A 26363-nucleotide genomic window follows, 5' to 3' on the forward strand; every position below is an offset into this window, starting at 1 on the left:
CCTCAGTATCAGCAACAAAAAAGATCTGGGAGTGGAGGTGTCCTTTGAACCCAGGGTCCCTGTGCGGAGAACCTCCTAGATCCAGGAGAAGACTTGATTCCAAGACACATGGGTATCTCCAAGATATGCTGGGTCCACAGACATTGAAAGGAGACAAGGACCTTCACCCAGAGCCAATACAGACAGAAAATCTTCCCCGAATTAAAACTTCTAGCCCCCTACACTGAGAATAAATATGTTTGCTAAGGCCATCAACTTGTGGTATTTCTGTTGTTATAGCACTAGGTAACTCAAAGACATATAATCAAGCATAAACTTTCAAGTTAGTCTAGCCCATAGTAAAAATCTCAATTCTATGACAGTTGCTTTAACAATCTCATACCAACTTTTAGTAGTATAAGAAAAACAAGGTATAGGTATAATTTCTTATACAAAGTATATCTCTAATGTCAATAATGGAAGTTAGATACTTTTAACATGAAAGTATAGGTCCTATGTCTATTGTATAACCATAAAATTACAATAGTTTGTAATATTTTTAAAAATGTATTTTCACTTCTGGCATCAGCTAATTAAAACTTGTGCTTGCTTCCTTTGTTACAGTTGGGTTTACAATGTTAGTGTTCTCACCCATCACTAATCGACTCATAACAGTATCATTAACACTGTGCTTCCAATAATAGTGTTGTGTTTATGAGAGCACTTTAGTTTCCATAAAAGCAAAATTCTGAGAAGAGCATGAGTCATTATCCCCAGGGCAAACCATAAATAAATAAATAACTTTTCTTTAGTCAGAACATGAAACTTACAACCGAAACCAGTAAGTTAGCCTAGAAATTCCTTTTCTGAATAAAAGGAACAGAATGTGTCTTTTCTCTATTCAAACACACTCAAACTGTCCATCTGTCTGCTTTTACTGCTTTCCATATCTGGCATGCAGTGACAGTTAAACATCCTCCCATCTACCTATTTTCAGTACTGCTCTTTTGTTATTCTGTCCTGCCAGAATGCCTTTTTCCCAGAACAAATACATCTATACAAGCACATGTGTGTACACTTGCATACACACATACACCCCTATCTTTCATGACTTCAGCATCTATTACAAAGTCATTACAATGTACAGAGAAAACACTCTGAAAGTAAAGGTTTATTTCTATGATATTAAATTTAATAAAGTTATCAAGTTCATATTTTATAGCTCACCTTAAAAAACAAGTATCACCACATATTCAAAGAGAAAATTTAGACACTATTGATATTATCAATAATATCACTGAAATTCCCCCACCTGCATTGTTCCTCAATAAAAAGTAAAAATAATCTTTACATGACAATCTTTTTATAATTTCTAGTTGCTCCTTAGTTGGTACACCTTAAACAACAAAAACCACCAAACCCACTGCCTCTGAAAGATTCCAACTTCTAGTGACTGAGGCTGTAAATCAATGGAATAGAAAGCTTCATCTTTCTCTCAAGGAGTGACTGGTGTGTTTAAACCGCTGACCTTTCAATTAGCAGTCTAGTACTTTTCCTACAGCGCTATCAGGGCTCCTTGGTACCTGTACTCTGCTTGTTATTCCGATATGAGCACTCCTCATCATTATCACCACTCTCAAGTTAGTTTGAACCACAAAAGTAAGCAGTTTAAGCTCACTGGCTGCTCCTTGAAAACCCTATACAGGGTCACTATGGGTTGGAACTGATTCAATGGCACTTAACAAAAATCTCTAAGATTAGAACCTTTGGAGTTTTCAGCTCATCTCTTGTATGTTGCTACTTGCATCCATTACATTTCCCTCAAACTCATCACTTTTTTTTGTGTGTGTGCCATTTTCACTGTCACTATACCTCATTAACCGTAAAAAGTAGTCAGGAGCTCTGGGTTTCTGAGCCTGTAAATCTTTACAGGAGCAGAAAGCGTCACCTTTTTCCTGCAGAACAGCTGGTAGTTTCGAGCTGCTGACCTTGCAGTTCGCAGCCCATTTCATAACCCCTACGCTACCATAGCTCCTTAAGACAAAAAGTACTGCTACAAAAATATAAAATGCTTACTAAATAATCAAAACGTGAAGCTGATGTTTCTAGACATATCTGCCATCTATGTCTATACACTTCTGACGGCAATGTCTCTATCTATTTCTTCCCTGAAGGATTCTGTGCTCTTTAACTTACAAATCAAAATGGAAGTTTTGGATCCTCAAGGAACTAAAATGTTTTCCGTTGTGATATTCTTGGGTTTGAGGAACACAAAAATCTCAAGGGGCAAGATCAGGCATGTAGGGTGGATGGGGTAAGGTTTCTCAACGAAATTCTCCCAGGGCATCCCTTGCTACCATAGGAGAATGAGCAGGTAAATTGTTGTGATGGAAAAAATTCCTTAGGCAACATTCCTGGTCTTTTTATCACTACTGTAGTTTTCTTTTTTGTTAAAATGTTTTCATAGTAAGCTCCCACGATTCTCCTGTGACAATCTATCAAGATGACCCCTTTCGGAACAACAACAACAAAATATATAAAATAAAAACAGTCTCCATAACCTTCCGAGCTCATATCCCTGCATAGACTTTAACTGGCCCAGCAGGTCCCTTTGGGGACCACTGTTTTAATTGGACATTCTTTTTAAGGCCCCCTAAAGAGACTAAGACAAATGCATTACTGAGAGAACTTGCCTGCAGCTATCCACTGTAGCAGCAGGTCCACTTTTTACATACACAAGTTTATTCCAAACATAATGTGTTTCAAGATAATTGAGATCAGTGGATAACTGCAGACAAGTTCTCTCTTGTCTTATGTCTTAGTCTTGCTACAGTGCCTTTAAAAACAAGGGTAATTTTTGAGTCATGAAAAAAAAAAACAATTCCAAAATAACAATTTTGAGGTCAGGGCTAATAAAGAATTTTTAACAAAACTCAAGTAGACATTTCCTCAAATCATCAAAGACTAACAAGTTAACAGGAGTGCTGCTCCACATAAAACAGCAGTTTTTTATGCATTAAGATAGATTAAGCACTTTAAGAAAGGTAGGGATGACCTCAAAAATATGGCAACAGAGGGAAGACCATCTACCTCAAGAGATAAAGAAAACGGTGGCTTAAGTCTTGAAGCTGGTAAAAGGATCACCACAGAATTACCACTGAAGCAAAAGATACTAAAGTTAGGTTCTCACATGGTTTGACATTTTCAATTTTAAGCAAGCATCTTTAGTAGCAACAAATTTTTGGCTCCACGGGTGCCAAAGAAAATGTTGTATAAAGATCAGCTAGCTCAAAGAGTAGATCTTTCCATCAGTCTTTTAAGCAAGATTGAAGCTAATGAGGAAGAGAGTTTTATGCAATGAATCAGACATAAGCAAGGACAAGTGTTGGGTTCACCACTATGAACCACAAAGTCCAAACACATTTTCTTTGGAACAAACCCATGCATGTATGAACTGGAACCTGTTGTTGCAGTGGATGGCTATAGGCAAGTTATCTCAGTGATACATTTGTCTTAATTTCGTTAGGGGTCTCCAATAAAAAGGTCAAATTTAAAATAGTGGCTTACAAAGAGATCTGCTTGGCCAGTTAAAATTAAGGCATAGAGGTCAACCCAAAAGGTTATGGTGATTTTTCTTTGTTAATTTCCAAGGGGTCAACTTAATAGATTTTATTGTAGGTCATAAGACAATCATAGGAACTTATTGTGGAGAAGTTTTACGAAAACTGAAAACAGCATTGGAGAAGAAAAGGCCAGGAATGTTGTCCTAAGGAATTTTTTTTTTTTCCATTACAACAATGTACCTGGCTCATTCTTTGAAGATAGCAGGTCTGTTCTAAGAGAATTTCATTGGGAAATCTTATCTTATCAGTCCTACAGGTCTGATCTTGCTCCTTCAGACTTTTCTCCCAACACTCAAAGTGCATTTAAAAGGAATATGATGTGAGCCCCTTGAGGATGCTAAAACTGCCATTTTGATGTGGTATAAATAGAAGAGTACAGAATTCTTTGATAAAGTATTAGAGAGACAGAAATACTGCCTTAAGAAAAGTATAGATTTAGATGGTCGGTGTGCCAAAAAACAAAAGCTTCACATTTTGATATTTTTATTTAACAAAGTTTCTATTATTTTGTAGCAACAATTTAATATTGATAAATTTGATTAAAATTAAGCATTTTGTTGTGTCAAAGGTACCAAAAGCCAAACTCAAAGACTACTGGAAAGTTACAAAGACATATTTTACAACACATATGACACAGGGCTAAATTTCTGTTGTAATTTATAAATAACTCAGGCAAATTAGTAGGAAAAAGATGAACAAAAAGGGGCAAAAATATAGTTTGCGAAAAAAGAATTATAAATGGCTGATTAAGCTTAACAAAATCATAACTTAAAAATGCAAATAAAGCTAATGATACATTGCCAATTTTCCTCTTTAAGACTGTAAAATAGATTACACTTAATGAAACTTAATTATTGCCAGGAATAGTGCTTTCAGGTTGTTGGTGGGAATATAAGCTTTTCTGGGTTCAAAATATAATATGGTTCAATATTTGTGACACATATACTCTTAGACTAGACAATTCCATTACTAGGAATTTATCAAATGGATATATACTTTCTCCTCAATTATCCATTGTCTAGTTCTACAATATTTGGCATTTATGACAATAGTGAAAACTCTACTATTTTGCACATTAATGATGTATGTTAATGAAGAAGAGCATGTGAAGGTTGGACAGTAAATAAGGAAGACTGTAGAAGAACTGATGTTTCTGAGTTATGTTGTTGGAGAATATTGAAAGTGCCATGGGCTGCCAAAAGAACCAACAGATCTGTGTTGGAAGAAGTGCAGCCAGAGCGCTCCTTGGAGGCCAAGATGGCCAAGCTTCGTCTCTCATACTTTGGACATATTGTCAGGAGGGACCCGTTGCTGGAGAAGGATATCTATCATGTTTGGTAAGGTGGAAGGTCAGAGAAAAAGAGAAAGACCCCAGTGCGATGGATTGGCTAAGTGGCAATATCAGTGGGCTCAAGTTTGGCAACAATAGTGAGGTTGGCCCAGGATTGGGCAGTGTTTCGTACTGCTGTGCATAAGGTCGCTATGAGTTGGCACTGATTTGATGGCACCTAACAACAACAACAACCAACTTCTTCAGTCTGAAATTTATCAAACATGCAATCAAGATGCACTGATAATTAATGGCATTTGAAATGTGAAAGTTAGAAACAAAGAAGAACGATTGATACTTGGAAAAGGTGGCCTTGGTGATAGAAATGATGCTGGAGATCACACGTTAGAATTTTGCAAGCCCAATAATTTCTTCATTGCAAATATTTCCCCCCCCAACAAGATAATAACTATACATATAGACCTCACCAGATGAGATACACAAGAATCAAATTGACTACATCTGTAGGAAAAAACCTTGGGAAAGCTCAGTATCATTAGCCACAAGGTCAGGAGCTAACTGTGGAATGGAACATCAATTGTTCATATAAAAGTTCAGACTATTCCCGCCCCCTCCACACAAAGGGTAGACAGGGATGGGCAACTTGGACATTGGCTACCCAAAATGTGGGGAGGGATACAAAGGTAAGAAGTGACTGGCTTACAAGCTTTCAAAAGGGAACCTAGATCCAAAGGGCGTGGAGGAAGGTAGAGTCTCCAGTGAATAGTATCCAGCCTGTCCAGGAAGCTCATGAAATGAAATACAGATGGGTCTCTTGTGATGCAATAGTGAATAATTGTTATCAGAACTGATTGTGAGGGTTGGAAATCTAAAGGTGGACATTTTGTAGCAAGGAGGGGAGTGACTGATTGACTTTTCAGTCTAGGAGCGGATGACCCTAGGACCATCAATGGAGAAAAGCGGAGAGCGGGATCCTACCCAGAGAGGCAGTGAGGCCTGAGATGGAGGCAGAGAAGACGACGTCAAGAGATGGAGAGGCTGGGGACTTGGGATCCAAAGAGGGAAAGGGGCTGAGGACTGTGGTGAGGGGGTGCAGGTTTACAGGGCACACCCTTGGGTTGGGTGAGGATGCATGGACAGGATGGTAACTATGCCAATGAAACAATATTTGATAGAATGAATGTAAAAATAATGTTCTCCCATGTAGACTATCACACAATTCACAATAAAACATTTATTTAAAAAAAAAAAAGTTCAGGTTGAAACTAATGAAAATGACAAAAAGTCCATGAGAGCTAAAATACAACCTTGAGTATATTCAAAGTATATCTGAATTTAGGGAGCATCTCAAGAATAGATTTGAAGCATGAAACACTAAGATCATGAAAGTAAAAACTAGACAAATCAAATAATTTATTAATAAAATAATTAAGTTAGAGTAAAGCACTGTACAGAACACCATATAGCTGTTGAGAAGAATGATATAAATTTATATGTACTACTATGAAAACATCAAGTTTTTTTTTGATGAAATCAGAAAAGCTTTTAATCCTAAACTATAATACATAAAGGAAAACTAATAAAAGAATGATAAATGATTCAGCAGATGTTAGGAGTATTAGTGATACGAAGCAAATCAAATGCCACACAACCTCAAAAAGCTTTAGGACTAGTGGAAGATGGAGGTGAGGGAGTTGAGGTATAAATGAAACAGTGAGACTATCTGAAAACTTATTTTTAAAACTGCTGGCATTCTTTGTTTCCTTAGCCTTTGTAATACTATGTTGTTGTTGTTATGCGCCGGGGAGTCGTTTCCGACTCATGGCGACCCTGTACAGGGTTTCCAGAGAGTCTGTAAATCTTTAGGAGGGAAGAAAGCTTCATCTTTCGCCCACGGAACAGCTGGTAGTTTCGAACTGCTAACCCTGAGGTTAACAGCCCGATTCGTAACTACTATGCTACCAGAGCTCCTTTTGTAATACTATAGAAACCATAATACTATAGAATCCATAATACATACTTTCTGGGGGGAAAAAAACTAACCCCTCAACAGTCTTTGGACTTAAAACAACAGGCACAGAAGCAAAAATAGGGGATTATGTGAAAGTCTGGAGTCCTGGTGTGGTGCTGTAAGATAAATAACCTGACCATAAGTTCAGTTTGAACTGAAAGGCCAAAGGTTCAAACCCACTAGCCACTTCTTGGAAACCCTATACAAGGTTCTCTGAGTCAGAAATGACTTCACAGCCCTTAACATGTGAAAGTCTAATGAGAGCCAAAGGATCCCTGGTGTCACCGTGCAGGTTAAGTGTTGGTCTGCTAACTGAGAAGTTGGAACCTACCAGCTGCTCTGAGAGAGAAAGATGAAGCAATCTGTTTCATTTACAACAAAAGATTCACAGCGTTGGAAACTTCGTTGGGTAGTTCTAGTATTTCCTTTAGGGTTGTTGCTATGAGTTGGAATCAAGTTGAAGGCAGCAGGTGAATGAGAGCCAAAGTCCCTTTACTCAGTATAGCCCTAAAACACAAGTAGCCCCATATAGGTGATTGTACACTTTCTCCAAAAGAGGAGCCAAGTGATTAATCTACACAAAGATAATGACATTTGCTTTCAGCCGGAGCTGCCATCTTGCAGTAATCCCCCAAGATGATGAACACAAAGGGAAACAGGCGGGGTACCCTCTGTATGTTTTCCAGGCCTTTCAGAAAGCATGGAGTCGTTCCTTTGGCCACATACATGCTTATCTACAAGAAAGGCGATATTGTGGACATCAAGGGCATGGGCACAGTTCCAAAAGGCATGCCCCACAAATGTTACCACAGCAAAACTGGAATAGTCTACAATGTGACCCAACAAGCTGTCGACATTGTTGTGAACAAGCAAGTCAAGGGCAAGATTCTTGCCAAGAGAATTAATGTGTGCATTGAGCATATTAAGCACTCTAAGAGCTGAAGACAGCTTCCTGAAGCGAGTGAAGGAAAATTACCAGAAAAGGAAGGATGACAAAGAGAAGGGGACCTGGGTTTAGCTAAAGCACCAGCCTGCTCCCCCCAAGAGAGGCGTACTTTGTGAGAACCAATGGAAAGGAGCCTGAGCTACTAGAACCTATTCCCTAGGAATTCATGGCATAACAGTCATGAAATAAAGATGGCTGAGGTGTACCAATGCCAGGTTTTTGGTTGTAATTGTGTGGAGGTGTGGTGGGTGTGTCCCCCCCCCCAAAAAAATACATAGTATTTAAAGTACACTGTGTTCCCCACTTTGCTTGAAAATAAATGCTTTTACTGTTGGGGAAAAAAAAAAGAAAGAAAGATAATGACATTTCAGGATTTCCCACTGCATACTCCAACAAGAGGAGCCCTAGTAGTGTTGTGGGATTAAGTACTGGATTGCTAACCTCAAGGTCAGTAGTTTATACCCATCGGCTGCTCTGAGGCAGAAAGATGAAGCTTTCTGCTCCCATAAAAATTTATAGTCTCGGAATTCCATATAGGGTCACTATGAATCTGAATCAACTCAATGGCAGTGGGTTATTTCAACTAGAGTTCTGCCCTCAAACCAAGAATTTATAATCAGCATTCAATTAATGCCATTTAAGTATGAATGGCAGTCAAGGATCATTACACATTTGAGAAACTATCTCTGAGATTAAAGATAGGGACCAAAACAAAACAGGTTTGTTGAGGAAACAATGATGGGACAGAAGGAATAAGTCAAAGAATCTGTAATTAAAATCATCTAAGAAATGACAGATTGACACAGAGGCAGTAACAACGGGCTGAGACATAACAACAACCGTGAGAATGGCAGTGTTTTGCTCTGTTGTGCACAGGGTCACTATGAGTCAGAAGTGATTCAACAGCACCTAACAACAAAATATTAAATCATTAACAAGAAGAGGAACTATTAAGAAAATAAACAAAAGAAACAGCTGAAAAAAAATTGTTTGACGTTAAAAAGTGATTTTTCTAGAAAGCAGGAGAAAGATGAGTAATAAGAAGGAAAGGAGAAAATGAGAAAGCAATCCATGAGGTCTAATACACAATGAATGGGAGTTTCAGGTCAAAAGAATAAGACAAGAACATTTCTAAAAATTGAAAGATACAAGTCTTAAGAAAGCACAACAAATGAAAAAAGACTCCAACTAAGATACACCATTGTTGCTATTGTTAAGTGCTATTGAGTCGATTCTGATCCATAGCGACCCTGTATAGGGTTTCCGAGGAGTAGCTCTGCAGTCTGGTGCATTAAACCACAGTGCCACACCAGGACTCATTAGGTAGGCAAAAATAGAACAATCACTTCCAGAAAGACTAAAAAGACAAAGAGAATAATAATAAAAAAAAATGATCAGGAACTAGAATGGCAATGGATCCCTAAATAGCAAAACTGGAACAAGAAGATTAGAGTAACATTTTTAAAATTCTGAACAAAAATTTGAAACCTAGAATTCTAGGGTGGTAGGGGTCTGTTCCAACTCACAACGATCTTGTATAGGGTTTCTGAGGCTGTAAATCTTTACAGGAGCAGAAAGATTTATCTTCTACGGAGCAACTAGTAGATTCAAACTGCTGGCCTGTGGTTAGCAATCCAGCTCATAACCAACCCACTATGCTACCAGAGTTCTACACTTATATACTACAAAGGTATAGGAGTCTCTGGGTGGTGTAAAATGGTTAATGCACTTAGCTGCTAACCAAAAAGTTGGAAAGGTTTAATCCACCAAGAGATGCCTCGGAAGAAAGGATTGGTGGTAGGTATACTTACGAAAAAGTCAGCCATTGACACACATGGGGTCATCTAAATTAGAACTAACTTGAAGGCAGTTTACTAGAGAATATGCTTCTGTAAAATGAAGGTGAAAACCATAAAGGCCCAGGGTACAGGAAATCAAGGATTCATCACAGGAACAAGTGTAGAGAATTTGCAGGATGAGAGCATTAGGCTTTGATGCAGCATCCATTTTAGATACTGCTAGATTCGATACACTAACATTTTCTTTAGGATATTTGTTTCTATGTTCATAAAAGTTGTTCAATGAGAGACACTGGCTACTAGTTTTCTAGTGATGTCTTTGGCTTTTTGTATCAGGATAATATTGACCTTATAAAATAAGTTGTAACATTCTATCTTCTGTATTTTTTTCCCCTGAAAGTTTGTTTTTTGTTGGAAAGTGCCGTCAAGTTGGTTCCGACCCATAGCGACCTGTATAGGGTTTCCAAGGAGCAGCTGATGAGCTTGAACCGTCAACCTTGCAGTTCAAACCAATTTTGCAGTTCAGCACATTAACCCACAGCGCCACTGCGAACAATCAACTAAGTGATTAAGACCTGGACTTTTCTTTGTTGAAAGGTTGGTTTGTTTGTTCATGGGAAAAAGACCTGGTGACCAGCTCCTGTAAACTTTACAACCCAGCTTAATCTCCTTTGTTATGTAGGATGGCTATGAGTCAAATTCAACCTGATAGCAATAGCATCTAACAACAACACAGCAGAGGTCTATTTTGATTTTCTACTTATTCTTGAGGGGGCAGTGAGGATTCAGTGGTAGAATTCTCACCTTCCACATGGGAGACTGGGGTTAGACTTGCACTTTATGTGCAGTCTGTCATTGGAGGCTTGTGTTATTATGCTAAGCAGGTTTCTGTGGTATTCCAGACCAAGAAGAACTAGGACGAAAGTTCTATTGTCGTTTTTTTGTTTTTGTTTTTGATTTTCAAAAATCAATCAGTGGAAACACAGTGGTCCAATCCATAACTGATCCTATATATGTACCAAGATCAGGAAGCATTTAATTCCATAGTGTCAGGGGCTGATTCCACAGCTGCTAAAAACAATTTCTTAAGTTAGTTTTGGCAATTTGTATCATTCGAGGAATTGCCATTTCATCTAAGTTGTCAAATATTCCATTATCCTTTTAAAATATGTAGTTGCTGTTTTGTTGTGAAGTGCCGTCGAGTCGCTTTTGATCCATAGCGACCCAGGATTCTGTTTCCAAGAAGTGACTGGTGAGCTTGAACCAGTCAAGCAGATCTTACAGTTCAAAGCAACTTTGCAGTCTGGCACATTAACCCACAGCGCCACACCAGGACTCCAATATATGTAGTGGTGGTTATGTGCCGTGGCATAGGTTCCAACACACAGCGACCCTGTACAGGGTTTCCGAGGCTGTAAATCTTTACGGGAGCAGAACTTCTGCCTCATCTTTCTTCTGTGGAACAGCTGGTAGTTTCTAACTGCTGACCTTAAGTTTCGCAGCCTGATTTGTAACCACTACACTACCAGAGCTCCTTAATATATGTAGTAATTGTAATCAAATTCCATTTTTTCTACTATAGAAAATTTATAGATACTTTCTTGACCAATCCAGCCAAGGTTTATCAATTTTATTGAACTTTTAAAGAATCAACTTTTATTTATTTATTTATTTTTAAAGAGCTAGCTTTTTGTTTCTCTATTTTCTATTTTTTTTCCTTGCTCTGATCTTTACACTCATTCCCCTTACTCTGAACTTTCTATTCTGACTTTACTAATGTTGTATGTATATGAGAGAGAGAGAGAGAAAAAAAAAAAATATGATTAACAACCTGAAAATTCCATTAGTAATAAGCACTTGCAATAAAACAAATTCCACTTAGAATACCAAACGTAATGTAAAAAACTGAACCATAAAAATACTATAAGAAAACATGAGATAATTCTAATGTATGTGACAGTGTTTTTATTATAAGTTAAATAGAAATGCCAAAAAAGAGAAGACTGATAAATGCCAACTATATGAGCAACAAAAATTTCCATATGGAGAGGGAAAATACTGTAAATAAAGACAAAAGATAAACTTGGAAAAATTATTTGGTATGCAACTGATTGACAAAAGGAGAATGAGTGTCTCTCTATGTAGGTGGGAAACCTCAAAAAAGTGAATTAAGAATTCACAGAAAAAGAAATTAAAATTAAAAATGACAATAAAAACTTAAGAAAATCACTCATCTTTCACTTGTAATAAAAATGCCAATTAGGAGTCCCTGGGAGTTGCAAATGCTTAAGCACTCTACTACTAGCCAAAAGGTTGGAGATTTGAACCCACCCAGAGTCACCTTTGAAGTAATGTTTGGTGATCTGCTTCTGAAAGGTTTAAAAAAATTTTTTTTAAAAATCCCCCAAATAAAAACACCAAACCCTCTGCTATCACATCAATTCTGAATCACAGAGACCCTAAAGGGCAGAGTAGAACTACCCCTTAGAGTTTCCAAGGCTTTAATCTTTACACAAACTACCACAGTTTTCTCCTGTGGAGTGGCTGGTAGATTCGAGTCACCAAACCCTTCAGTTAGTAGCAGTCAAGCCACTGGGCCAATGGTCACAGCCTTAAAATCCCTCTGGAGCAGTTCTACTCTACACACATACAGTGCAGCCATGAATCAGAACTGGCTTGATGACAACTAATAACACTACCACCAAACTCTACTATAAAACTTACTAATAAAAAACTGTAAAGCTGAGGGGGGGAGGTCAATTAAATGATATAACATCTTACCTATCAGATTTGTAAAGATAAACAAAAATATTGCTAGAATTTAAAGTAAAAAGAGCCACAGATTGAAAACATGAGGGAAAAACAGATATTATGAATCCAAAAGGTCTGAGAACCAAATATATATTATTCCAGAAGGAAACACAAAAATAGGAGGATACAGAAAAAATAAAAGAAAAATATTTCAGTTGCACACACTTATATGATTAAGCTCTGGTAATGTAGTGGTTATGAGTCAGGCTGCTAACATCAAGGTCAGCAGTTCGAAACTACCAGCAGTGCTGAGGGAGAAAGTCGAGGCTTTCTGATCCCATAAATGTTTGCAGCCTTGGAAACCCTGTACAGGGTCACTATGAGTCGGAACCAACTCCACGGCATACCATCACCTTATGTTCAAGCTAAAATAAAGTCACTTAGCAGAATTAGTATGAAAAAAAATCTTTACCAGCAATAAAAGATACAGGAAAGTATAAAAGCTTTCTGTGGGCAGGGAAAACAACAGCAGGTGGTCTCTGTACAGTAACAATTATCTAACTGGCAATCACTTCTCATCGACAACCCTAAATGGTAAAAACTATGCAGCAATTGTTGTTAAGTGCTATCAAGTCAGTTCCGACTCATAGCAATCCTATATAGGGTTTCCAAGGAGCGACTGGTGAGTTTCAACTGCCAACCTTGTAGTTCAAACCAACCTTGTTGTTTAGACTCCAATAATGCAGTAATTCATTGTTGTTAAGTGCCATTAAGTCAATTCCGACCCATAGCGACCCTCTATAGGGTTTTCCAAGGAGTAGCTGGTGAGCTTGAACCACTGACCTTGCAGTTCATATGACTTTGCAGTCTGACACATTAGCCCACAGCGCCACACCAGGAGTCCAATGCAGTAATTAGTCTGTTATAAAATAATATGACCAGGAATTCTATACCCAGCAATCTATCATGTATAAAGAAAATAAATAAATAAATAAATAAAGTACAAGGGTGTTTCAAATAGTGTGTGGAAAATTTGAAGAAAAAGGTGACTGAAGTCAAGAAAAAGGAAGTGCTAATATACTAAAGGAGTCCTGGTGTGGCACAGTGGGTTCATGTGCTGGACTACAAGGTCACTTAGAACTGCAAGGTCAGTGGTTCAAGCTCAACAGCTGCTCCTTGGAAACCCCAACAGGACTAACTTGACAGCACTTAACAACAACAACAACAATATACTAAAAATGGTGGAAATGATCCAGTGGTCAAATAAAATGAAAGAAAAAGCAATCTTGATACAAACATTTACATTACATCAATCAGAGAAAGTAAACAGATCAAATTAAAGACTATTTCTGTACAGTTCCAAATAAAAGTATTCAGCATTAATGACATGCATACTTATTTCAGGATAGGAAATGAAAGGCAATTGGCAACCTTAGGGAAAAAACAAAACAAAAACTATTGCTTAAAGTATAAAGCAAAACATAGTGCAATTTTGAGTTATTTGTAGATTGTGTGAAAAGAATAACGATGTGACCTGTATTCGCTGTATGGTTCATTTTGAACATTCAGGAAAAAGAACTGGAACTGTGGTTTAAAAAAGTTAGATTTGGCCTTTTCTATCTGGTTTCTGACAATAGCATGAACAACTGTGTTGTTATGTGCTGTCAACTCAACTCTGACTCATGGCAATACTGTATAGGGTTTATGAAGAACAAAGCAGCTTGAGGTTCTGAACTGCTGACTTTGTAATTAGCAGTCCCGTGCTTATCCTACAATGCCACACCAGCACGGACAATTAAGGTACTCTTCATCTTTCTATCAGGAACAAGGTGACTCCATATGATATGCACTGGAATGTGAACCACAAGGTCCACGGTTTGAGTCCACCAGCCGCTCTGCAGGATAAAGATACGGCTTTCTGCTCCTGCAAAGATTTAAATAGTCTCAGAAACCCTATACAGGGTGGCCCTGAGTTGGAATCAATTTGACGTCACTTGATAAATCTTTCTTGAGTATCCAGACAAGTAGTGGTTACCTAGAACCCATACCTAGCAACCAACTTCAAGAAGGGAGGGCACGATTTACTGACTGCACTACTTATGCATTCACTTGAGATCCCAATTACTAGGGGACTCTGGACCTTAAGAGCTCTTTTGGGGGTTTTGGGGACTGATGAGAACATCTATAAAGAGGAAAGACCTTAAGATAGTGAAAACCTCATGCAGGGGCTTTTCCTTGTTTGATATGTTTGTTCACCTGAATTCCTTCTGGTTCTAATAAATGGGTAACTAAGTTTAGATAATAATTTCTTTGAATTTTGAGAGCATGGTCAGGGAAAGGCTGTATGAGCAGCTGAAGGAGAGTCGTAGCTTGTAACTGAGTCTAAGTGGATGACTGTGTGTGTGTGTGTGTGTGTGTGTATAGAATAAAATCATTTTCTCACAAACTTTTTTAAAGTCCATACATATGTACATTTATAGTCCTGGTGTGGACCTTAACATTGGACTGCTAATCACAAGGCCAGTGATTCAAATTCACCAGCCACTTCTTAGAAACCCTATACAGTTCACTATAGGTCGAAACTGACTTGATAGCATTCATAAACTAAGGAGAGGAATAATAGAAGGATGGCAAGGTGCTGATTAAACATGATAAAAATTAAGAAATACCAGGAAGTTCAAAAAATAAAATGATCAAATTTAGTTTAACAATCTTTAAAACGAGTGGCTACTGCTGTTGTCATTATGAGCCGTCCAATTGGTACCGACTCACACATAGCAACCTTAAGCACGTTAGAATGAAACACTGCTGGTCCTGAGCCAACCTCACAATCATTGCTACAGCTGAGCCCATTGCTGCCGCCACTGAACCAATACATCTAGTTGAGGGTCTTCCTCTTTTTCAATGACCCTTCACTTTACCAAACATGATGCCCTTCTCCAGGGACTGGTCCATCCTGATAACATGTCTGAAGAATGCAAGACAAAGTCTCACCATCCTGGCTTCTAAGGAGCACTCTGGCTGTACTTCTTCCAATACAGGTATGTTTGTTCTTCTTAAGTCCATGGTACTTTTAATATTCCACTCCAACACCATAATTCATATGCATCAATTCTTTTATGGTCTTCCTTATTCACTGTCCATCTTTCACACGCATATGAGGCTATTGAAAATACCATGGCTTGGGTCAAGCACACCTTAGTCCTCAAACTGCCATCTTTGCTCCTAAACACTTTAGAGAGGTCTTATGTAGCAGACTTGCCTAATGTAATACGTTGTTTGATTTTCTGACGGCTGCTTCCATATTGTTGATGGTTGATCTGAGAAAAACGAAGTCTTGGACAACTTAAATTTTTTCTCCATTAATCTTGATATTATTTATTGGTCCAGAGGTGAAAATTTTGATTTCTTTACATTAAAGTGCAATCCATACCTAAGGTTGTGGTCTTTGATCTTCATCAGTATTTTAAGTCCTCTTTGCTTTCAGCAAACAAGGCTGTATCATCTGTTTATCACAGTTGTTAATGAGTCTCTCTCCAATTCTGAGTCATGTTTTTCTTCATATAATCCATCTTGTTGGATTATTTGCTCAGCATATAGACTGAATAAGTATGGTGAAAGAATAGAATCCTGACACACACCTTTCCTAATTTTATACCATTCAGTGTTCCCTTTTTCTATTCAAACAACTGCCTCTTGGTCTATGTACAAGTTCTTCAGGAGCACAATTAAATGTTCTGGAATACTCATATTTTGCAATGTTGTCCATAGCTTGTCATAATCCACAAAACTGAAAGCCTTTATCTAGTCTGTAAAACACAGGTAAACATCTTTATGATATTCTCTGCTTTCAGCCAAGATCCATCTGACATCAGCAATGATATCCCTTGTTTCACGTCTTTGTCTGAATCTGGCTGGAACCTCTGGAAGTACTCTGTCAATGTACTGTTGCAACCATTTTTGAATTATCTTTAGCAAAATTTTACTTGCATGTGATATTAATGATGTTGTCCAATGATTTATATATTCCGTCGAGTCACCTTAGGAATGGGCACAAACATGGATCTCCTCCAATCAATTGGCCAAATTTTTTGGCAAAGACGAGTTGAGTGCTACATTAGTTTGTTGAAAGATTTCAATTTGTATTCCATTAGAGTGGCTATTAAGTATATATAAATTTTCAATTTCTCAACTACTTCAATTATAAGGTAGGTACTTTTATTTTAATATTTGGGGTCTATTATATTGGCCTTTTATGAAAATATTTTGAGACACTAATTGAAGGACTCTATTAGGAAATTTTTACAAGATGTTAACAGTTTTTCAAATGTTTAGTGTATTTCTAAGTACAGTATCCTAATTTCCATTTTCTTGGATTTAGTTCTAGAAAAAGGATTGGCAGAAAAAGCAAAAAGCTGACAGCTGGGTATATGGATATTACAAGATGACTGTAATTATCTAAAATGTTTCCTTTAAAAGAACAGTTGCTACTAAATATTTCATTGCTAACATTTGGTTTAAACCATAGCTACATTTATTCTATGGCATACTATATCTGAACTTTGCAGCTGGCCTATGATTTCCATCAACACTTTAAGACTGAAGTCTATAGAAAAGTTAAACAAATCTAAAATTTTGAAATCAAGCTAAATAATACACTGGAACTTTGAGTATGCATACGTATATAGATTTTGTCTTAATTCTTACAGATTAAAACTTTTCCTACATAAATGTCAGTGCAATTTAATGAGACAAGTATTTGCGGATATCCCATTAGGTGCTATAATACGGGTTTTGCCAGGGATAAAAATGTTGTTAGGTGACACTGACTAGACTCTGACTTACAGGGCCCTACACACAACAGAACAAAACAATGCTTAATCATGTGCCACCCTCACAGTTGTTGTTAGCACTGAGCCCATTGCTGCTGCCATTATGCCAATCTATACTGTTTGGGGTCTTCCTCTTTTTTGCTTACCCTGCACTTATCCAAGCATGATGTCCTTCTTTAGGGACTGGCCCCTCCTGGTAACACGTCTGAAGTTTGAAAGACGAAGTCTCACCATCCTGGCTTCTACAGAGCCTTCTGACTATACTTCTTCCAACACAGATTTGTTTGTTCTTGTAGAAGTCCATGGTACTTTTAATATTCTTCTCCAACACTATAACTCAAATGCATCGATTTGCTATGGTCTTCCTTATTCATTGTCTGACTTTTACATGAATATGTTATTGTTGTGTTGTGAAGTGCTGTCGAGTTGGTTCCAACCATAGTGATCTAGTATAAGGTTTCCTAGGAGTGGCTGGTGAGCTTAAACTGCCAATCTTGCAGTTGAAACTGACTTTGCAGTGCAGCGCACTAACCCACAGTATCACACCAGGACTTCACATGCATATGAGGATACTGAAAATACCACGGATTGGGTCCGGCACACCTTAGTCCTCAAACTGTTACCTTTGCCTGTGAACACTTTAAAGAGGTCTTATGGAGCAAATCTGCCTAATGTAATACTAAAGCAGCAGTCACTAAAATCAAATGGCATGAGTGGTGACTGTGGGTCCAAGCAAAATGAAGTCTTAGGCCACTTCAATCTTTTCTCCATGTATCATGATGTCATTTATTGGTCCAGTTGCGAGGATTTTTGTTTTTTCTACATTGAGGTGTAATCCATATTGAAGGCTGTGGTCTTTTTCCTTCACTAGTATTTTAAGTTCTTTTCACTTCCAGCAAGCAAGGTTGTATGTATCATCTACGTTGCAGGTCATTTAGGAGTCTTCTTCATACATTCCAGCTTCTTGGATTATTTCCTCAGCATACAGATGGAATAAGTATGGTGAAAGAATAAAACCTGGCAATACCTTTCCTAATTTTAAACTATTCAGTACCCTTTGCTCTGTTTGAATGACTGACTGTTGGTCTATGTACAGTTTTCTCATGGACTAAGTAAGTGCTCTGGAATACACATTCTTCACAATGTTACCCATAGCTTGTCATGATTCCACAGTTAGAAGTCTCTGCATAGTCAATAAAGCACAACATAAAACCTTTTATATTATTTTAAAAAGGTATTTGCAATGAATAAGTCACTGGTCTTATGTTCTGTTTTTAGTCAAGATTCATCTGATGTCAGCAGCGATAGCCCTTATTTCACATCCTCTTCTGAATCTGGCTTGAATTTCTGTCAGTTCTCTGTTGATGCACCAATGCAACCATTTTTTAAAGTATCTTCAGGAAAATGTTACCTGCATGTGATATTTAAGATATTGTTTGATGATTTCTGTATTCCACTGGTCCACCTTTCTTTGAAATGGGCAAAAATATGGATCTCTTCCAATTGGTTGCCTAGGTAGCATAGATGCATGAGCATCTCCAGGGCTTCATCAGTTTGTTGAATTGATTTCAAATTATATTCCATCAATTTCTGGAGTCTTGTTTTTCACTGATGCCTTCAGTGCAGCTTGGACTTCTTTCTTTAGTACCATTGGTTCTTGGTTATATGCCACCTCTTGAAATGGTGAACATCAACCATTTCTTTTTGGTACTGTGACACTATTTCTTCCATTTTCTTCTGATGCATCATTCAGTATGTTGCCTATTGTTGTTGTTAAGTACCCTGGAGTCGGTTCCGACTCATAGTAACCCTGCACACCGTTCCCAAGGCTGTAAAATCTTTACTGGAGCAGAACGCCTCATCTTTCTCCCACGGAACCGTTGGTAGTTTCAAACTGCCGTCCCTGAGGTTAGCAGCCCGATTCGTAACCACTACGCTACCAGAGCTCCTATGTTGCCTATAGAATCCTTCAATATTTCACGCTGAGGCTCGATTGAGTTCTTTCAGCTTGAGAAATGGAAAAATGCTGAGAACGTTCTTCTCTTTTAGTTTTCTAATTCCAGATCCTTGCACATTTCATCGTCATAATATTTGTCTTTTTGACTTGCTTTTTGTAATTACCTGTTCAGCTCTTTTACATCCTAATTTCTTCCATCAGCTTTAACTTCTCTACACTGGAAAGCAAGTTTCAGAGAGTCTCTTCTGACACCATTTTGGTCTTTTATTTATTTTCTGTCTTTTAATTGCCTTCTGCTTTCTTACTGTATGATGTTTGTTTTTGATGTCATACCACAACTCTTCTGGTCTTTGGTTATTAGTGTCTAATGCATCAAATCTATTCTCGAGATGGTCTATAAATTCAGGTGGAATTATGTTCAAGTTCATATTTTGGCTCTAGTGAACTTGTTTTAGTTTTCTTTAGCTTCAGCCTGAACTTGCATATAGCAATTGATGTATGTTCCACAGTCTGCCCAGGCCTTATTTTAGTTAATGATATTGAGCTTTTCCAAGGTCTCTTCCCATAGATGCAGTCAATTTGACTCCTGTCAAATTCCATTTGGTGAGGTCCACATGTATAACTGTCTTTTATGTTATTTTAAAAAGATATTTGCAATGAATAAGTTGTTGGTCTTGCAAAACTCCATCACATGATCTCCAGCATTATTTTTTATCATCAAGGCCATATTTTCCTGTTACTGAACCTCCCTCTTTGTTTCCAACCTTCACATTCTAATCACTAGTAATTAACAAAACAGCTTGATTTCATGTTTGATCAATTTCAGACTGAAATTGAATTAGAATTGAAATAGAATTCTTCCATTTTATCATTACAGGCTTTAGTGGTTGGCGCACAAATTTTAATAATAGTAACAAGTCTTCCTGGTAGGTGTATGGATATTATCCTGTCACATACATACAGCATTGTACTTCAAGATAATGTTGAAACTTTTTTTACAAAACTCATTAATACTTAGAATAGTGATCTTTAGAGACCATTTCAAGAACAGATCTGATGCATTAAACATTAATGACCCAAGACCAGAAGAGTTGTGGAATGACATCAAAAGCATTTCATTTTGACACCTTCCAAGTTTCCTAGATTTGTATTTCATACACTCTGTGTTCTAGTTATTACTGGATTATTTGTAGCTCTATCTCCTCCTTTTGAGTTGTGTCCCATCAGCAAATAATACTCCATCTGCATCACCTGGTCAACTCTACTTTGAGGAGGCAGCTCTTCCCCAAGCTCAGCTTGAGTCTTTCAAACTTGAAGGTCTCATCTTCCGGCACTATATCTGACAATATTTCACTGGTACTCATAAGGTTTTCAGTGGTTAAACGTTCAGAAGTAGTCTGCCTCACCCTTCTTGGCCTGTCTTAGTCCAGAAGCTGAGCTGAAACCTGTCCACTAGCGATGATCCTGCTGGTATTTCAAATACTGGAGGCATAGCTTCCAGCATCACAGCAACAGTAAAGTCAGCCCAGCACGACAAACTTACAGGTGAGTGGTGGGGGATACAAAGAAGCATCACAAATCACAATGTAGAATTGATGGTATGCTCCACAGTCTGCCCAGGACTTATTTTAGCTATTGATATTGGGCTGGATCTGACTGAGAGACAAATAGATTAATAAGCAGCAAACAGCTTTTTCCCTGAAGGAAGAGGCATTTTTATACAAACTGAATATAATAGAAAATTTGTTAAAGCACCATTCCCACACCCAAATCCACTGCTTCCAAGTGGATTTTGACTCACAGCGACCCTAGAGGATAGAGTAGAAATTCCTACAGTGTTTCCAAGGCTACAATCTGTACAGAACTCAACTGCCACATCTTTCTCTCACGGAGAGGCTGGCGCTTTCCATTAGCCCAGAGTTTATCCATTGTGCCACCAGGACTCCTTGCTCATTTGCTCAAAACATAATAAAGATCAACTAAGATGTAAGCACTGAGAAGTGTTGAAAATGGGGAAGGGTGGGTTACACGGTTATAGTCTACCTTTCCTGTGAAAACCCAAACCAGGAAAAAAAGCCTTTAGTGAGTCTCAAGTCAGTAGTTACAAAGTGGTAATTTTAGGCAAACACTTAACTTCTCAAGACTTCATTTCTCAAAGGGAATAATAATTCTCACAGGGAACTGTCTTCTTCATTGGATTAATAATTTGACAAATATTTAATAAGCAATTATTTATGTGTCAGGCTAGACTGTGTATTCAATGCCAGAATGGTGAGACTTTTTGTCTCTCACACTTCAGACATATTACCAGGAGGGACCAGTCCCTGGTAAAGTGCTTGGTAAAGTGGAGGGTCAGTGAAAAAGAGGAAGATCCCCAATGAGATGGATTGACACAGTAGCAGTAGCAATGGACTCAAATGTAACAATTGTGACGATATAAGACCTGGCAGTGTTTTGTTATGTTGTGCATATACAGGGTCGCTATCCATCATAACTCACTCAGTGTCACCTAACATCAAGAAGATACTTACAGCCCAGTGAAGACAGATATGTAAATAAGTAAGCATAACTTAATACATATGTGTTGTCATAAATAGATGATTTGAAAATAAAGCAGAAGGAGAGACCAATTCTGCATAAGGAAATGAGTCCAGGAATACTTTTACACAGGTTACGTATAAAATAAAGACAGTGTGTCAGGTCAACAAGGTATTGTGTAGGAATAACCATAGGAAAAGGATTTCCAGGTGGCAAGAACAGGAAGAGCATACACACAGGAAGCCAGAAAGACCTAGAGGAATCTGAGGAAGTTCAGAATGACTAGACTTTACAGTGTTCAGTAAGAAGATGTACAGGAAATGGGTGCAGAAAAGTGGGCTGGTACCAAATGGTGAAGATACTTACAGCAAGTTAGTAAGATAGTGCTTTATTGATGTTCCTCAAAATCTTGTCCTTGGATCACAAGCATGAAGAATATCAGTGTCTGTCAATATATAGGTCCCCAGACTTACAGACTCACTCAATCAGAATTTCTGGGTTATGGGTGATGAAGGACCTTGTGCCTGATCAACAGAATGGCACTGCAACTACCCCCAGTTGACACTGAATGGGATCCTGCTTGAGCTTCCGATCTCCTAGGAAGCTTGGGTCTTTGATACACCTGGAGACCCTCCCCTGGAAATTCCAGGTTTCAGGAAAACCTCCATACCCCCACCCAAATCTCCATACCCCTGCCCATTGTAAACTCACCAGAACTATACCCAGACAACACCACCTTAAATACCCCAGAGTCTGTAAGAGAACAGAGGGGCTCTTTTTCTCCTTTGGTGACATAAGAGTAGCCCCTCCCAGGTTTACTCTCAATAAACCTGCTTACTGTTGAAGCCAAGACTCTCTCCTTCATCTCTTTCTGTCTTTTCCTTACAGGTGATTTGCATTTTAACAATTTGATTCTTCTATATCCAGTTTGAGAAGCTGCGTATGAGGTAATTCACAAGGAATTATTAAACTCTAAACAGGGGTGACATAAGATCAACTCTGTATTCTTCTCTCCCATAGAATCTGTTTATTAAGTTGTGCTAGTTATTTACATGTCTGATAGTTTTGGCAGCAGTGTGGAAAGTTCAAGAGTGGAGTAGAAAAGTAGACAGACTAGTTAGGATACTTCAGTGATACAAGAAAAGGCTAAACTGAGGCAAGGACTATGAAAAAAGACGGGGATTATATCAAGACACATTTCTAAAAAAGCAGACCAAAGACTTAGTGATCAGTGGATTTGGTAGGTTAAGAGTGGACAGAGTCAGTGTTAACAACAATTTCTAACTTTGGCATGTAATGATGTTATTAAATTGCAACAGAAAAGAATCACGTAAGAGATACAAACTATTATTTGAAAACTGAAATACCCTTAAGTGTAAAGTATCAGGCTCCTTTCTATAGTACTTCCCATAAGTCTTCGTCTTCTATTCTTAATTTAGATGCAGATTATATTCCTATTTCTTTTACTGTAGAAATAACTCATGTTTATCATAGAGATTCAATCACTACTTTACTGACTGAAGCATCTACTATGGATCTGGAACTGTGCTCATATCCTGAAAATACAGTGTTTTACAAATGAATGAAGAAAATAGTGAAAAATGTACCCAACAAACTAATATTAGCATCTTACAGCTTTTTTTCAATGTATATTTTTGGTTTGAGCATGACTCAAAATTAAGAGACAATTGCAAACATCCAATAATAATGATGGTGCTTGTTTGCCATTTAATCTGTTCTGAACTCATAGAGACTCTGTATAGGATTTCCAAGGCTGTATATCTCTATGGGAGTAGAAAGTCTCATCTTTCTCTTGCAGAATGGCTGGTTAGATTTGAACTGCTGACCTTGCGGTTAGCAGTCCAGCTCACAATCCACTCTGCTACCGTGGCTCCTCCATTAATAAGAATGTGGAATGCAAAAAATATGAATCTAGGAAAACTGGAAGTCATCAAAAATGTAGTGGTGTACATATGGATAGATATTCTGGGCACTAGTGAGCTAAAATGGACTGGTATTGGCCATTTTCAATTGAACATGTTATTACTATTGTTGTTAAGATCTGTCAAGTCAGATGTGACTCATAGAGACCCTGAAAAAAGTTTCTGAGGGAGCATAAAGTATCAAAATGACCAATTAAAGAAGAATGGTATTGCATTAATTGTCAAATAGAACATTTCAAGATCTGTTCTAAAGCATAATTGCTGCCTGTGATAGGATAATATCCATACGCCTAAAGTGAAAACCAGTTAATACAACTATTATGAAAATCTGCACTCCAAGCACAGAAGCCAATGATAAAGAAATTGAAGAATTCTACCAAGTTCTGTATGAAACTGATTAAATATGCAATTAAAATGTATTCACAATTGCTGGTGACTGGAATGAGAAAGTTGGAAACAAAAAGGAATGATCAGTAGTCGTAAAATATGGCCTTGGTGACCGAAATGACAAGATAACATGATGGAATTTTGCAAGACAAATGATTTCTTCGCTGCATATACCTTTTTTTCAACAAGATAAATGGTAACTATAAATGTGGACCTTGCCAGATGGAATAGAAAAGAATTAAATTGGGAAAATAGGATGGAGAAGTGCAGCAGCATCAGACAAAACAAGACCAGGGTCCAACTGTAGAACAAAGTTCAGGTTGAAGCTGAAGAAAACTAAAACCAGTCTAGAATTCAAAATACATCTGAATTTAGAGACCTTCTCAAGAACAGACTTAACACTGAACACTAATGACCTAGGTTGTGGGATGCCTTTGCAATGCAGTCCATGATCTTTGTCTTCTACCTCTATTCCCACTGACTGCCATTTCAATTATACCACACTTTAAATTCCGTTCACAGCTCCTTGCTTGGGGAATTAAGCATATCTGTGGGACTCCACTGGGAAAGGACCTTTGGAAACATGAACTTTGTCTCCCCTATATTTCACCCCATCCTCCTTTTTCCTTTGCTTGGCTGTGCTATACATTCTTTTCTGTAATAAGTCATAGCTATGGGTACTTATGTTGACCCCTGTGAGTCCTTCTAGTGACTCATCAAACCTGGTGGGGTTTAACTTGATAATAAACTACCTATAATGGTTCTTCAACTTGGTTGACTATTTTGCATTCCCATCAGCAATAAATAAGAGGTTCAGTTGCTCTGTAAGCTGTCTAGTAGTATCAATATTTTATTTTAGCTGGTGTGGTGCTGTAGGATAAGCACTAGACTGAAAGGTCAGTTTGAACCACAAGGTGAGCGGTTCAAACTCACCAGTCACTCCTCAGAAACCCTACACAGGTCACTATGAGTCCGAACTGACTCGACGATACGTTGTATCTGTTTTCAGTTTTAATTTTTACCAAAGACTAATGAATTCTTTTCATTTGTGTAAGGACCACTTGTATATCTTCTGTGAAATGCCTACGTGAGTCTTTGGCCCATTTTTATACTGCTAAGTGCTATCTAGTTGATTCAAGCACTTCAGCATACCGCCTTTTCTATTTTCTTCATTCAGGTCCCTATTTATTGTTGTTAAGTGTTATTGAATAGGTTCCAACTCATAGCAACCCCACATAGCGTTTTCAAGAAACAGCTGGTGGGTTTGAACTACCGACCTTGCAGTTAGCAGTCCAATGATTATTAGGTAATTTTTTCTTTTTTAAATTATTTTTGAGAGGTTCTTTAATTATGGTGGTGGTGGTATGTCATGGAGTCAGTTCTGACTCATAGTGACCCTGCAGAGAGTTTCCCATGCTGTAAATCTTTATGGAAACAAAAAACGTCAACTTTCTCCTGTGGAACAGCTGGTAGTTTCAAACTGCTGACCTTCAGGTTAGTAGCCTGACTTGTAACCACTATGTTACCAGAGCTCTTTGTAATATGAGGATAAGTAAAAAGGTATTCCTACAAAATATAGCACCCTTATTAAATAAAAATATTAAAATGTGAAGCTATTGTTTTTCAATATATTCTCCATCTAGGCTCACAGGTGGTGATTTCATCGCTCTAACCCTTCTCCAATTTTGTTACTGTTGTTAAGTACCATCAAGTTGGTTCCAACTCCCACAGCGACCTGTATATATAGGGTTTCTGAGGAGTCAATGGTGAGTCTAAACCACTGGCCTTGTAGTTCAAACTGACCTTGTGGTCCAGTGCTCCTTTAGTTTACAGGACATTAAAATGACAGTTTTGGCATCATCAATGGATTACACTGTGCTCCTTTTAAATGTTGTTTGAGTTTGTGGAACAGAAAGAACTTTAAAGAGGCAAGATCAGATCTACAGGGTGGATGGGGTAAGATTTCCCAACAAAATTCTAGTAAATTCCCTGCTACCCTCCAAGAATGAGGTCATAATGGAAAAAAGCTCCTCAGGGCAACATTCCTAACCTTTTCTCATCAATGCAGTTTTCAGTTTTTTAAGAAATTCTTCCTAAGAACGTCCCATGATTGTCCTATGACCTACAAAAAAATCAAGATGACCCCTTGGGAATAATAGTAATAAAAAAAAGACACCAAAAGTCAGTTACCATAACCTTCTTAGGTGACCTCTCTGCTTTAAATTTAACTGACATAGTATTCTTAGAAGCCATAGTTTTAATTGGACCTTTTTTAAAGTCCCCACCCAGTCAAAAGGAGACTAAGG

At 37.9% G+C, this 26363-nt stretch overlaps 1 protein-coding gene and 1 pseudogene across 1 annotated transcript in view; one reads left to right on the forward strand and one right to left on the reverse strand.

Moving 5' to 3' along the window:
• PIK3CA (phosphatidylinositol-4,5-bisphosphate 3-kinase, catalytic subunit alpha) overlaps positions 1-26363 on the reverse strand; it is a 110319-nt gene that overhangs the window by 60129 nt on the left and 23827 nt on the right. The window lies entirely within an intron of this gene.
• LOC102832647 lies at positions 7541-8025 on the forward strand (annotated as a pseudogene).

Source organism: Chrysochloris asiatica, unplaced genomic scaffold (genome assembly GCF_000296735.1).
Source record: "Chrysochloris asiatica unplaced genomic scaffold, ChrAsi1.0 scaffold00108, whole genome shotgun sequence".
NCBI lineage: Eukaryota > Metazoa > Chordata > Mammalia > Afrosoricida > Chrysochloridae > Chrysochloris > Chrysochloris asiatica.